This window comes from Parasteatoda tepidariorum, chromosome 4, assembly GCF_043381705.1.
Source record: "Parasteatoda tepidariorum isolate YZ-2023 chromosome 4, CAS_Ptep_4.0, whole genome shotgun sequence".
Classification (NCBI taxonomy): domain Eukaryota; kingdom Metazoa; phylum Arthropoda; class Arachnida; order Araneae; family Theridiidae; genus Parasteatoda; species Parasteatoda tepidariorum.
Genome location: NC_092207.1, coordinates 66,497,899 through 66,514,504, shown reverse-complemented (window position 1 = coordinate 66,514,504; position 16,606 = coordinate 66,497,899). Strand labels below are relative to the sequence as shown.

The 16,606-nt window shown below is 28.4% G+C and overlaps 1 protein-coding gene across 1 annotated transcript in view; it reads right to left on the bottom strand.

The window, feature by feature from the left end:
* Nucleotides 1-16,606, bottom strand: part of LOC107441252 (putative diacyglycerol O-acyltransferase MT3172) — a 169,977-nt gene that overhangs the window by 107,457 nt on the left and 45,914 nt on the right. The gene's annotated exons all lie outside the window — the stretch shown is intronic.

Below are 16,606 nucleotides of genomic sequence, written 5' to 3'. Positions count from 1 at the left end.
TACTTAACAAATTAAATTTTACTTTTGTTTCGTTATAGAAGAAAAATCGTCTGCAAGAACAATATTCATTATTCTTAGTCAGTTTCTTTAAATGCGAGCAGAAAGACGTTTATATATTACGATTTTTAGATACAATTTTTATTATTTCTTATTACTTTTAAATTGATCACAGTTGATAATAAGAAAGCAAGCAAAAACAGGCTGTGCAATTTTGTTTCAAGAGTTGGCGATGTTGATATGCGTTTAAGCTGAGAGTTAGGCATCTATTTAACGTGCATTTATATGCAAACAGGCTCTTTTCATATTAAAAATGGTTCTTCTTAACTTGCAACAGATATAGATAATTTAATTTCTCTGTTGGCAATTTGTAAAGTAAAAATAAGTGTATAATCGAAGTCATCAATTCTTTATATAATTATTAGATTCACAGTACCGCATATTATATTAATAAAATGCTTAGTTTTAAGATTTCATTTTTTTGCCCTTAAATGACGAAATTTTTTTTTTTATTATAAATAAAAAAAATTAGAGAGTGAAAAACGAGAGAGTAATTCGTCTATTTAAAACATCTGTCAAAATCGCAACTTACCGATTGAATAGCTACAATTTTTAATTTCAGATTTTGTCTTTAAGCTCACAAAAGTTACGCAATATAATATGTATAGTTTACTAATAAAATTTCCTGCCATTAAAAACTTATATACAAAGTTGAAAAAAAAATAATTTCGAAATTTTTCAAATAATTTTCTTTATTAATCCTCCAAAATTTCGTCTCGCAATGAGTTGTGAAGATCTAGAATTTTTTATTTTTTATTTTGAATAATGGATCCACGCTTTCTTGATTGCGGCACAATCTCGAGTTTTCCATATTTAGAAATTAAATATTCCGTCATCTCCGAAATGATACTTAATAAGATAATTAGATCAAAAGTTATGATTCTTAATTGTTATGGCAAGATATTTGCAGAGGACATTTTTTCCCTCTAGGGCTAATAATTATTTTGATTCGTTGAATTCGTGCTGTTAGTTCAAAAGTTATTAAAGCTATGCATTTTTTTACTGATCTGATAGTGCAATTATTTCTACAATTTGTAAATTTACTGGCTTCTATACTGAAAAAAATTTCGGATCAAATTACGGGAAAAAGCACCGGAGCAAAAAATGTGGTATATCGTAATTCTACAGTAATAATTACTGTAAATTCACTAAATCTCTCTAATTAAATAAGTATTAATGCAAAAATTACGAAGTAATATTTAATGTTAAAATGGATTTTACGGTAAATTGAATTTTACGGATGATGCACCCGAAGTGCAGGTGCATAATATTGTAATTTGATCTAGAATTTTTCACACTGCACGAACGGTTTTTTGACTAATCCGCATTGCAATCACACTTTTAATTTATTCTGAAAGTCATCAAAAATTTCATTTCCCGTTGTTTTAGCCCGGTTTTCTCTTCTATTTCCATTTTAATCATATATACTGATGTACATATTTTTTAACAGCAGTAAAACAAATTTGATGTATACAGTGTGCAAAAAAAAATGATCATCTTAAATAACTTTTGATCTAATGATCAGATCTTTGTGTTCTTGCACTCGATCTTAATGGTAAACTCAATCTTAATGATTTAGATTTCTGACACCTCCCCCCCCCAAAAAAAAAATACAGGGGGCATCCACAATCTGAGAAATATGGTCCCAATAGTTTGGTTAGGAGAGGGGTCGAAATTTTGTTAATTTTATTTTCTGCGCATTTCAGGACATCTCAAGAATGTTTTAAGCGAATTAAAAAATTTTGGAATAAAAATTATAAAAATCTTTTATCCAGAGATCATTTTATGCGAAATAAAACTTTTAGTAAATATTTATTATTTTATTTAGTAACAGTCGAAAAAGTTTTGGCAAAATATAACGTTTAAGCGGAAACTGTCGTTAATATATTCTGCCGTTCTTCTGCCGATAATTATATGCCCTTAATTATCTGTCGTTAAATTTTTAAATTTGAATTCTTGTGAAATTAAATTCAAAAATACGACTTTTTCAAACTTTGATTTCTCAGGAACTATTCAACGGATTTTGCTCAAATTTTGTATTTCGCCATTTAAAATTGCATTCCTTAAAATGATGTAAAAAATTTTATACCTTACAAATCAAAAACTTCTCAAATGCTATTAAATAAAATAATAAATATTTACTAAATTTATATTTTGCGTATCGAGTTTAACGAGTTTTATAATATACGTGCAAAAATGTTTTAATCCGCATGAAAAGTTCTCGAAACATCATGAAGTAAGCAAAAAGAAAAATTTATATCAAGGGGTACAAAATTTGAACTCCTCTCCTAACCAAACTATATGGACCATATTTACCAGATAGTGACTATCCCCTATGACATAGGGGGTCAGAAATTCGAATCCGTCGGAAAAAATAGTTATGTTAATTTAGAGAAAGTACATTTTCGTGTCTGATTTCGTAACTTAAAATATCCTCTGCAGTAATTAATTAGCCTTTCTGAGGTCACCCCTCGACCCCTTAAAGTTGAGTAAAAAATCGTGAAGATCCGATCATTAGATCAAAAGTTATTTAGGGTGGTCCTTTTTTTTATTTAGAGCACTTTGCATTAGGCTCTGACTCCTTTAAAGAAAATATTGAAATGCTTTTGATGATTTGTAGGAATGCGTGCTTAAGACAAGAAATGAAGCTTGTAAACTCAAAGGAATAAAGATTTCTCATCATGTTTACAATTCAGTGGAATTGGGTGGCGGAAGTCTTGGCAAAAGAAAGAAAAAAACCGTTTTGTTTATTTTCTGTAAAAAATAAGTTATTATGTGTTAGAAAATGGTAACAAAGTGGATGGAGTTCTCCTACGTGTCTCACATTTTCCCATTTTTCTTTACTAGTTGTTGGAAAAAGAAAAATATTATTTATTTTTGAAGGTTCTTAACGCATAAAAAAGCAAAACACGCTTTTTGAAAGAAGTATAAAGTAAGAAAAAAGCTATTTACTTATCCAATGTAAAGAGCTTCAATGCAGAATTTCAAACTCTACATGTTTCAAAATACCTTTATACATAAAATAAATATTTTTTATTTAATTTTTTAAGTTTAGGTTTGAATTGCGCAAGTATAATGACTAGTTCCCAAATTATTATTGTGTCAAATTACATAATTGATATAAATTATGTCAAAATACATTAAATAAGGATCTAAGATGCTTTTTCTCTGTTGATACTTCAAATTAGATATTATTTAACCTCCACGTCACTGTGCCAGTGTACACTATAAAAAAATCCGGTAAAAATGTACAGTTTCAAACTGGTAGCTCGGTTAGGTATGCAAAGGAGTAAAACTTACGAAGTAAACTGTATCCTGAACAACTTTNAAGTATAAAGTAAGAGAAAAGCTATTTACTTATCCAATGTAAAGAGCTTCAATGCAGAATTTCAAACTCTACATGTTTCAAAATACCTTTATACATAAAATAAATATTTTTTATTTAATTTTTAAGTTTAGGTTTAAATTGCGCAAGTATAATGACTAGTTCCCAAATTATTATTGTGTCAAATTACATAACTGATATAAATTATGTCAAAATACATTAAATAAGGATCTAAGATGCTTTTTCTCTATTGATACTTCAAATTAGATATTATTTAACCTCCACGTCACTGTGCCAGTGTACACTATAAAAAAATCCGGTAAAAATGTACAGTTTCAAACTGGTAGCTCGGTTAGGTATGCAAAGGAGTAAAATTTACGAAGTAAACTGTATCCTGAACAATTTTTCACCATACAAGTATAATGACTAGTTCTCAAATTATGCCAAATTGCATAATTGATATAAATTATGTCAAATTACATTAAATAAGGTTTTAAGATGTTTTTTCTCGGTTGATACTTCAAATTAGATATTATTTAACCTCCACGTCACTGTGCCAGTGTACACTATAAAAAAACCCAGTAAAAATGTACAGTTTCAAACTGGTAGCTCGGTTAGGTATGCAAAAGAGTAAAATTTACGAAGTAAACTGTATCCTGAACAATTTTTCACCATACAAGTATAATGACTAGTTCTCAAATTATGTCAAATTGCATAATTGATATAAATTATGTCAAATTGCATTAAATAAGGTTTTAAGATGTTTTTTCTCTGTTGATACTTCAAATAAGATATTATTTTTACCTCCATGTCAATGAACCAGTGTACACTGTAAGAAAATCTGTTAAAAATTAACCACTTTGAACTGGAAGTTCGGTTAGTTGCTCAAAACCGTAAAATTTACGAAGTGAACCGTAGCCTCAATAGTTTTTTACCATGCAAGAATAACTTTTTTCGGTAAAAAGTACGAAGAAAATTCGTAATCAGACTGGATCTTTACCGGAAAAGCACAAGTTTATGCAATAAAAATAAATTCGTTGTCTCAACAGACTCTTACCATATGGGAAAAAGTTTTCTTTTTGAAACTCCTTCCGAAGTAAATTCTTACTCGCACAACATGTTAATATTTTATGTCGGTAGAATTTGTATGGACCGGTCATCGCTGGGATTCGAAACTGGAACAATTCATTGAGTGAAAACGCCTGCTCTGTCCTCTAATATACTGCTGTTCTAGCGTTTTATTATGAGGAAATTGTGATAGTGAGAATTTCGCTTCAATATTGTATCAACTTGACAATAAATTCGAATAGCAGTTTGTTTATATGATGTTCAAACAGCATAAAGTAATCGCTGAAGAGTAAGAACAAGTACAAAAAATGATCGCAAAATAACTGGGAAAAAGGTAAAGTTATAATACGGAACGCAAAATTGCGTGGCAAAAAGTAGAATTTCAACTGACGGTTTTCATTCGGTTGTGATTAAGATGAAAAACGAAGAAAAACCGTATCGTCAACAAAACGACTTTAAACCGTTAAATATGAGGAGTAATTCCGAACAAATTAATTTTTTTTTATAGTGCAAATATTCAAATATTGAAGACTCGGAAAATTATAACACGAATCTACTTTGTTTGCATGAAGCCAAAAATTAAGTCATAAATCATTTAAAGTATATCTTTAACCGTAATTCAAAGCGGTTAATAAAATCATACACCGATTTAAATCACTTTATCTTAAAATTTAGAGTAAAATTAGAATTATTCTAATAATAATAAGAATAAAAACAATCCTCCTAAATTCTAAATCAGAAATCGAACAAAATAAAAAACGTAATAATAACAGTACAGGCAATTTTTACGTTTAAAGTAGGGAAGCAAAAATAAATGTAGGAAAACAATTCGCGATTGCAACGCTTCAGTACTCCCTCTAGCGGGAGCCTGAAAATATCAGGCATTTAGTTCTATCATAATCATTAGCAAAGTCAGACGACATTTTCTTAGTAGCAAATAAGAAGCAAAATTTCCCTATGGAAAAGGCAACCCCAGTTTTGTCAGGAGAGCTAAATTTTGGACCCCTAAATGATAATTTTATTTTTTGCTTCTTAAACTTTGCTTGAATTTTCTAAGATAAGTGAATTTTTTTTCTCACAATTATAAAATTTGTTTATTTATAGATAATTCCATGTAAAACAAAAAGTTTCATGCATAGTTATTATTTTATTTAATAATAGTCTTAAAATTTGTTCTGTACGATATAAATTTTTTTGTTCTATTTAAAAACACCAAAATACAAAATTTGAGTGTAATTAGTCAAATAGTTCCTGTGACATCAAAATTTAAAGAATTCATATTTTTAAAATTCGATTTCTCCGGTACTATTCGACCGAATTCGCTTACTCTTTGCATTTTGTCATATGAAATTGCATTCCTTAAATTGATGTGTCAAATTGTGTACCTTTCATTTCAAAACTTTTTCGACCATCATTAAATAAAATAATAAATCTTTACTAAAACCTATCTTTTGCATGACATTATCTTTGGATAAACGAATTTTATAATTGTGTTCAAAAATATTCGCGTAAAAAGTGCTTGAGATATGGCGAAGTACGCAAAAAATAAAATTAATATTAAAGGGTCCATTCACTTGACCTCCCTCCTGACTAAACTATGGGAACGATATCTCCCAGATTGCGGCTACCCCCTATATTTTGGTGATTCAAAAATCAGATTCTGTTGAAAAAGGGCATGTTTATTCAGAGAAAGTATATTTTTGTGTCTGATTTGCGTCCGTTTGCACTAATTAATTAGCATATTTGAGGTCAACCCCTTAAATCATTACGATTGAGTCTTCAAATGCGAAGATCCAACCATTAGATCCAAATTTATTCAGGGTGGTCTGTCTTTTATTTTGCGCAGTGTGCATCACGATTTATAGTACTACATCACAAAAATTAGAAAATAACAGAAATAAAATAGAAACGTAAAAAATACCAATTTTAAATGAAATTATATGCCATAAATGATGGGAGAATTATTTACTAATGCCTGTAAGTAAGAAAATAAAAAATAAAATGAAAAGTTTCTATTTTTGTAAATAAAAAGAGGTATACGCATATTTCTGGGAAAATAATTCTTTTTTATCACTGTGCACACTTCTTTTTTATTTCAGATATTTTTTTGTTGTATTTTTTATAATGTTTTGAAACTTACAACAATTCATGACGAATAATTTAAAGAATGGCATTATGAAACAGAAAAAATATTGTGACTTAATTTGTTAAAGCGCTCGCAGAAATTAAAAATAAATGAAGTTAAGTAAAGAAGTTATGAACATTAGAAATTTGAATGATTTCTGTCTTTCTGAATTTATATTCCGATAATCATAAAGTTCATTTAAAGCTTTTTAAATGAATAAAGTCCTTAAAAAGTTTTAGTTTCTTTTCTTTATAGCCAAACATTCTCAGTAATGTTTTGCTACACTAAATGCCCTTAAAAATTTCTTCTGAGTTCTGAAAAGAAACATCTCCTGTATTTCTCTGAAATGCAGTTATGTGTTACAAAATGACAAAGTGGAAGAAAAAGTTTTTTTTATGATTACTTTAATTCCTTTTTTACGGTTGGAGAAATAAACATTATTTTCGTTTTACTGCAAAACACTAGTCTGCACGAAATATTTTAGAAAAGGAAAAGCGTGTTTTCATCTCAATGATTCCAAGACTCCCCAGGAATTTTTCCGCAAGCGAATGGGGAGGATCTCTCTGGAAAGAATGATATGTGGAAAGACAATAATGCTTTTAAACATAATAATAAAGGGTTCGAAACATGTAATTACAACTGATTTGTGTCTTTGAAATAAAAGAAAATGCGTTTTTTAATGTTATTGCATATAAGAGTTTGTTTACTGTTGTAAGAAAATGTATAAAAACATTCTACTTTAACAAGTTTTAATTTAGCAAATAAAAACCTTATATTAAATTTTCATTCATATTTTCTGAATTAGTGCTAAAAGTCGGCATTATTCAATATTGTTTTAAACTAGCTCTAAAAAGATGTCTGATTTGTATTGAATGCTTTTCAATTATATTTTGCAAACTAGTATTGAATGTTTTTCAATTATACTTTTTAAACTAGTATCTATTGAATGTTTTTCAATTATATTTTGTGAACTAGTATTGAATGTCATTTTGTAAACTAGTATTGAATGTCAACTGAAAAATTACTGAAAATATTCTGCCTGGAAACATTTCGTTTTGTTTCTAAAAGTTGAAAAACTCATAAGGTTTTGGGATTGAAAAACCAGATATTTTTTTTCGAAAAATGAGTTTTGAGCTTTTAGAACTTGTATAAACGATTTTGAAAATAACATAATTTCAAAATTAACTCTATTAATAACAAAATGTTTTTAATACTAAGCGTTATTTTGTATTCATCCAGTTTTAGTTGCAATATAAGATTTCGTTACTGGTAATTTTGAAACAAGAGTCACTATAGGTTCCTTTTTTTGCGGTTAATTTGTTATCTATATTGGTTGGCAATTTTGGTGGTTAGAAGACTAAATAAATAATAAATTAATATCAAAACAGGACGTATATCAAATTTTGCACGCTTATTTGAACTATTTTTGAGCACGGTTCTTAAATTAACATGTAGTGCTTGAGTGTCTTATTATATATAAGATTTTGAGCACTTCATGTTAAAGTGCTGAGTGAAAAATAAAATAAAGAAAAATAGAACCAAGGTTACCAATAACGGAGAAAGTTTAGAGCATCAAGTTAAACATTTGTTCATAAATGAATGTGTATTCGTCAAATAAAACGATAAACAACATATTTAGTTTATTAATAATGAGAGTCTTAGTTATTATTAATAAATGTGGCTCAGTATGACTGCCAACATTTTATTGTTCTTGTAACTGTATATTTTTTTATAAGCTTTCAAATTTCCACTAGAGGCGATTTATATTGCATGTTAATTAGGTGTTATCACGCAAATATTGCTGTTAAATCATGTTTTATGGCACGAGTAACACTTTATCTTTTTTTACGTTCCCCTATTATTTTTATTTAATTTTTTTTTAAATTTTAAATTGGTAATTCATAATCAAGCCGTCTTGAAACAGAAAAATATTTAGACCTAGTTTGTTTTAAGACTAACCTCAACACTTTACACACGAATGACTTTATTCATAGGGAAATACGAAATGGTTAGAAAGTTGAGAAAAAAGTATGGTCAAAGTTACTAGATTTCGGTAAAATTTATAATGTTTCTGACTCTATGGGAATACCAAAAAACTCGAAAACTTTTACCGAAGAGCTTTGGTACGATTTCGGTAAAATTACCAGGAAAATATCGTTTTATAATATGCAATAAAATTTGATATATATGGTAAAATAGTATATTGTTTTATTATGCCTTAGACCCGGGCATTAAAACCATTCATTCGGTTTAATTAACTTTTAAATTTTGTATTTTTTTGCGTAATATGTAATAATACGAACTATAGTTTTGAAACCAGAATTTTCGGTAAATTACCATATGAGCATGGTAGATTACTATATGAACGGAAAATATACCAAATGAATGATTTAAATACCGCATATTATAATTTTTTTCACCAAAAATGTGGTTAACCCTCCGCGTACGGCTCCCGCGATTTGAGCGGGATATCTGTTTCGTCCCCCACTACGGGTCACGTGAAAATCGCGGGCGAAGAAATTTTCTCCCTGATTTCAATACGTATCCCGCCATTTCCCCGTGTACATCATCATTCAAAACCATCATCTGATGCTTATTTTCGCTACTAGGTGGCACTAGAGGGTTCGGGAATTTCGTAAATTATATAGAAAAATTCGTTGAAGGAAGATAGTAACGCCTACTTTTTAATATAGTAACCAGTAGTTTGATGCTTTAACGTTGCATTTCATATCATACTTATAATTTTTGATATTTAGTGGTGAAAAAATTACTTAAAATGAAAAATACTAAACTAAAAGTGACTTAAAAATCATAATAATCATTTCAGGACCGGAAAGTATAAAAACTGAGCCGAACGCGGAGGGTTAATATACAGAACAATTTTACCAGAATTTTTTTTACGTCGTGTGTCAATTAGTATCTAGTCAATATGGTTTGTACTTTAATTACTAAAATCAAGCAAATAAATAAAAAAGAACTATAAGACAGTTTCAAAGACCACTCATTTCTTGTAGAGAAAGTTCAATCAAAACTGTTACGGTAAAAATTAAAGAAAAATATTTTGAAATGAGAATAAAAGTTACACCAGTTTTATTTTGGTTAAGTTTGAAAATTAGTTTTATTTTCATTCAGTTGACTGAGCTTGAACCAGTTTCAAATATAATATATAAACGTTTCAAACAAAGTCATATATTCTTTTTCTTATTTCTATATCATTCACCTTCCAGTTGACTATCAATTCCAGGGGCTATCTTATGGAAAAATTTTGATATTATTTTGTTTTTCTATGAACAAGTTGTCAGAAATAAGTTTTGAGAAAGATGTGTTGACATCTGCTACTTTTCTCCCCTTAACTTCATCTTTTATAGATGTGTAATTTTTTCTTCTATTTTCCTTCTTTTTTTTTTCTTTGATTAAGCATCTTCCAACTTATGAATAACGTACGTCCTGATTCAGAAATTAGAAGATTTTGCTACTTTTTTTTCTAAGAAATCATTTATTTTTGTCCTCATTTAATTGCAGAATAATCGAAGTTATTTCTTTACAAAAGATGTCTTTTTCCGTAAGGAACAGCTGTGTAATTTTATTTCTTTTATTACCATATCGTTAAAAAAGACTATAAAGAAAATCTTTATGACTGCAAACATATAGCTTCTTCGGCATTTAGTTTTTATATAGCAAACTATTTTACAGGGTTGGTAAGAAATCAGCAACCGGGTTTGAAGTACCTTAAAAAATACAACAAGAAAAGGACCCGCACTCAGGAGGCCGGTACATTTTCCCGTAAAATCCGTTTAAAATATCTGATTTACCGTAATTTTTATAGTATTCTACAGTAAAGTCCCTGAATCACTCTAAATAAATGAATATTGCTGTGTAAATTACCGTATAATATATTACGGTAAAAATGAATTTTACGGATCATACACATTAAGTGCTGGTACTATATACCGCAATTTGATCAGAAATTTTACTGTGCATTTTCGAAACTATCATACTCATTACAGTAAACGATACATGAACAAAACGGATCATCATCTTTTTGTTACACGATAGACATCTAAACTAAATCAAATTTCTTTGAAGCATTTGGTAGTTTTACACTGTAAGAGGTTTTTAATGCTGAACGAGTGCATTTTTTAAATTTTTACATTGTTTTTTGCATGACTGGTTCATGAATACTATATTGGACGAGAGTTTGACAGGTGGCCAACTCTAAATCACATGGCCGCCAAAAACTCCCCACTTTACACCATTTATTTCTTGTAATGGTGTTACGTCATAGGCGCTGTTTATGAACCATCGATACCGAAAAAACTAAAATAATTTAAACGCATTTGTACAGCATTAAGAACTGGACCCATTGACAATGTAATGCTAGATAATGTAGGGATCGTTTGACGTCCAACTGAAGGGTCACGCATCGCATATTTGCAACTGAAAAAAAAACCAACTAGATATATTTTTCTTTAATTTCGTGTATCATTAATTAAATATGCTTACATTCAAAATCAAGCAAATACATTTAAAATAAAGATTCAAACTTTTCTTACGTAAGATTTTTAGGAAATAACGGAGATAGGTATGAAATTGTTGGTTATCTTATGGATTTGAAGGATTCTCTAAATATCAAAGCACCAAATGCTTAAATTTTTAATTGTATTCTTGCAAAACATGAATTAATTTTTCTCGTAAATGTTTCGCACAATATATGTATATGTTCAATATTTTAAATTAATAAGAAATTAATGTAAAGCATGATAAAACCCTTGGAATCCACTTTATCATTTTCTAGTTTAATTTATCTATTATGACTTGGGTTTGTAAGATGACGCTCCATTTTTGAACTATTGTTTATTCTTGATAGACTGGATGTGAGACAATTAAGATGTTTATATAGTTGCACAGTGACTTCTGTTAAATTAGTAAAAGAGAATAGATAAAATAACCAAAGTGATTCCTTGTGATAAAATTGAAATTAACAAAAAATGATATATAAAATTAAAAATAATGAAACTTCAAAAACATTTCTGGGTCGCATAGATTCATCATTAAACATCATTAAGCAAATGGCGGGGATAGAAATACTGAGAGATATAATTTATTGGAGATTACGTCACACTATTCAGATACATTTAAAGTGTAATAAAATTAAATCGACAGTAAAATTTTAAGAATTAAGAACTTTCAAATGTGTAAAAATAATGGTAAGGTATCTAACTATAGAATTCATGTTATACTATAGATGGATGACTATAGAATGATCAATCAAAGTCAACATATGAAATTCATTCATGATTAATAGGTGAGGATATATCGAACTTGTGTCCTTCCCAGCTTTACGACATACTTTCTTCAGAGAATTTTATGATGGATAAGTTTTTGATCCAATTTTGATTTGTGACAGCATCTGAGTGCTTTTATAGTTTGCCTGGCGTACGCAAGTCTGTATTCTCTTGAAATTTTATAAACTTACGATAGATCTTTCATTATATTTTTTAACTAATTTTTTATTTTACTGACAATTTAATATTATTACTCTTGAACTTTATTTCAATAGTGTGGCTTAACTTTTGTTGAATTACATCCTCTACGTTTTGCCATCTCTGTCATTTGCCCTACTGATGAAGGTATACCGATGTTACACCAAAATGTGCAAATCGTCTTCTTTTTTTTACCTCTAACAAATTTTTCTACTTTTGATTTCAACCGTTGTTTTTAAACGCAAACGAGAAGTGTGTTTAATAACTACCCAACTCAGTAGAGATTTATTGCATCCGAATTTGAGATTTTAGTTGTTCGAGGTTTGATAATTAAATTTTGAAGAGTTTTATTGAGAGATTAAAACTGTCAAGAGAGTTGCCTTTCAATATTTAGAGTTATTATTACTTGTGTTTGCTGAAGGCAGATAATTAGTTTTTAAAAAGGGGGACTCTGGCAGTAGTGTGAGTGCATGCAGGAGCGTTGGAATAGCAAAACCCCCTCTGAAATTATACATTTCTTGAAATTCAACATNATATAAATCTTCAGACGACCGACTCACGTGATGGCAGTTACTGTGATTACAAAGTTACGTTTCTTCAAGTAGGGGTGCAGGGATAACAGTTTTTGGACTGGTTCAAGTCAGAAGAATCGTGTTATTTGTTCAAATCTCCCCCATTAGATATGGTTTTAGTCCTGTTTCCTTCATAACAGAGACTTCATAACACTGTCTTCATAACAGAAGCAGACTTCATAACACTGTCAGTCTGAAGGACTACTCGTGGTATTTTGGTAATACGTATAACTTTAAAAAACGTTAAAAACGTCTTTATTGCGGGTTCCATTAATTTAAAGTTTTAGGATTTAATATTAAAAACTTAATTTTCAAAAATTGAATCTAAATTTAAATTCAAGTCGAAGGAACTAGAGAACTCATTAAAATAGTATCGGATTTCTGATGATTGAATTTTTTGACTAGTAAAATTTATTTTAGTAAAATTAATTTAGTAAAATTTATAGGAATTCAACCGAAAACTCAATTTAAGTGGAAAAATACTAAAAAGTTTTTAACATGGAAATTCATTGAACTCATTAACTGGGAAATTCATTGAAATTGTTTCGACTTTCCTTAAATTGAACTTACACATGCTGTAAAAACTAACTGATTATTTTTTGTTTTTCTGAGAATTTTAATCATCAAATTGCATTGACTTTCGTTTAAATTGAACTTACACGTGCAATAAAAGCTATATAATTATTCTTGTTTTTTTTCTGAGAATTTTAATCAAAAGGTTTTATTCAGTTTTAAAAAAAATCGATTTGTCTTCCTTTTTTAGTCAATCTAAATTTCAATTTAAGTAGAATCATGTTTCTCTCTTTTCATACGAATTGAAGCATTTTGCAAATAAATTCTTCAATATTTGAGTCCTAAATTGCTAAGTAATACGTAAATGAAATAAATTTGTAAGCAAATTTTAACAAATAATTAAAAATAAATGCTAATGATAGGTTTTCTGATAATTTAACATCATGGAAAAGCAATCTTAATAATTTAAAAAAAAACATTTCAAAGTCTAAACGAGCTTCATTTGAAAAATTAATAAATAAATCACAGCTTGTAAACTTGGCATTTTTATTTTATCTAACTCTTAGTTTTTTACTTAATTAAATCTGAAAAAAATATTGCTTGGAGCAAAAAATAAAATTGGTATACTCAGTTTAGTTTAATAACTGATGATTTTATTGATAGCATGGAAAAAAGAAACTTGCTTTCGGTAAAAAGTGCAAGCCTATGGAGAAAAAAAATTGCACCTGTCAAAAGATAATAATAAAAACAAAAGCAGCAGAAAAATTAAAAAGAAAAATTGTAACATTATAATAAAATGATAATTATTCAATATTCAAGAGCGAAAAAAGAGCGTCATATTCAAAAAGAAAATGTATAAATTTTGGAAAATAGTAAATGAATTGTTAACATATTCATTGTGCAAAATGTGTGGTGAAAGATTCTTCGAAACATGTATCTTTTCTAAATCGTTCCATTTTTAATTTCATTTTTATTTATTTTTGCGCTTAACAATGTTTTTTTATGCATTGAGGAAAGAATTCTGATAAATTAACCACAGGATAATGACATTTTTGGTTCAAAAGAAAATAATTCTCGTTATTAAAGCTAAAATATACCGTATTTTAGCCATTGATTTAGTAATTTTTCAGTCCATATTGCAATGGCTTACCGGAAATTTTGATTTTGAAAATTATAGTTCTTATAACCACACATTTAGTAAAAAAAATGCAATTTTTTAGTTTCAACAGAGCTAACAACTGAACTTTTTTAATAAAAGATCTTCATTTTTAAAACAGAACTTCAAAGAGGATTTTTTTAAGACTCGGAAAATTTCAACAACTTTATTTTCTTAATGAAGAATCAGCTGAGTATAATGAACACAGGTTTTTTTGGCTTTATTTATTTTACCCTTTGAACAACTACGAAGCTTTAATTTTATTTACTCGTTCTTTTAGGTTGACGTTGAAAAAACAATTCACTTTTAAAAATAGTTTAACTTAAAAAAAGAAATATCCTTTAAAAAAGTCATACCAAAATCTGCTCTTTAAATATGTTAAATTTAATGCTATTCTAACTTTCAATGGTATAGAATATAGTGACTTCCTTCACCATTTTTCTTAAATTGACATTATGACTTAATTGTATATGTCTCTTTCAATTTCGAAGATTCTACACTATAATTTAATTTCAAAATCATAAATCCTAAGTTATTAAATTTAAAAAGTTTTTCCTGCTCTTTTACATTTTTAATGAACTTTTTCAGATTTTTCTTCTGGTTTTGTTTTAAGCATATTTCTCAAAAAATTGCAAAACTATCTTAAAATATCCTTGTCAAAAAATTTCTTCTCCTTCTCTCTAGGAATTTTACAGACATGATTCTCCTACTTTTTCTCTAAGTCCTAAGTAAAGAGGATCTTTGTCATATAGTACACAAAATAATAACTGCAATAACTATGCTTGTTTTTTGTATCAAGAATTATTCTGAATAATAATAATAACTGTACTTTTTTATGCATCAAGAATTAGTCTGATTAATAATAATAGCTATGTTTTTTTACTGCATCAAGAATTAATTTGAGTAATAATAAAGACTATGCTTTTTACTGCATCAAGAATTAGTCTGAGTAATAATAATAATTATGTTTTTTTATTGCATCAAGAATTAGTCTGAGTAATAATAACTATGTTCTATATTGCATCAAGAATTAGTCTGAGTAATAGTAATAACTATGCTTTTTAAATGTATAAAGAATTAGTCTGAGCAGTAAAAAAAAGTATGTTTTTTAATTGCATCTAGAATTAGTCTGAGTAATAATAATAACTGTGCTTTTTATTACATCAAGAATTAGTTTGCCTTCATTTTTACCTTCTGCCTACAAAGAAATAAAAGTATATCTAGAAGAAAAGAAAACAAGATCATCAAGAAAAACATCAAACTTGAGAGGAATCATATGTTATAACTTAAACAATACATTAAAAACGACTTTATGAAACAGTAAGTTACCAAATATAACACAAAAACACTTTATCAAAGACTTTATCTTTTCTTCTTCATTCCCTTCAGTCACACTTTATTACTAAAAATGTTTGTTAACAAATGTAAACAAGAAAAATCCAATTTGAAATTTTCATACCCTTATAAAAATTGATTTTGAATAAATAAATAAACAAATGCAGTTTCCTGAAAAAGTAAAATTTGTTCTTCAAATGGAATTAGTGGGCGCATAAGATATTTAGGATTTCATGAATATATTTTCTAGACAGAAAAGCAAATGCATCATATTTGTCTTAATAATAAAATTTAAAAAAATACTGTTATCATGGTTGTAAAAACAAGGATTGAAATTGAAAAAGAGTAATAAATAAATGTAATATTTTTATGTAATAGTAATAAATGTAATATTTTTTATGAAACTAAAATACTTTCTTCTTCGACGACCATACCTAAAATAAAAAGAAATCTGATTTGTTCAACGTGATGCAGCGAACATCAGAAAACAAATCGAATCTTCAAATGACCATGGTCAAAGGGGTTGCGAAAGCGATCGAAGTGGTAAAAGTCATTTTCTGACAAATGCTGTCAGTGCCTGTCATGGAATTTTCTGGGTCGAACAAAAAAGAGTTCTTCGATCAGCCATTGATCGAATGTCGCTTCTAGCATTAACTTCGTTATCGAAATCGAATTTCTCGTCCAACGTTACCTCTCTTCACTTCCGCTCTTTCAACATTTGGAAAAAGGCACAGCGATTTGTGTTTTCATAAGTGAGAGTTATGACTGTCAAACGATAAATTTTATTTCGAGCTTTATTGAGAAGGAAATAAGTATGCACATAAAATAAATGTAGAAAAATATCTCTATATATCTTCTATCCAAGTTTTTGATGTACAACTTTTCGCTTCATAATACAAGTCTAGAGCTCTACAAAAATGTGATATGACTGGGAATCAATTTTTAGGAGCTAACTATATATATATATATATA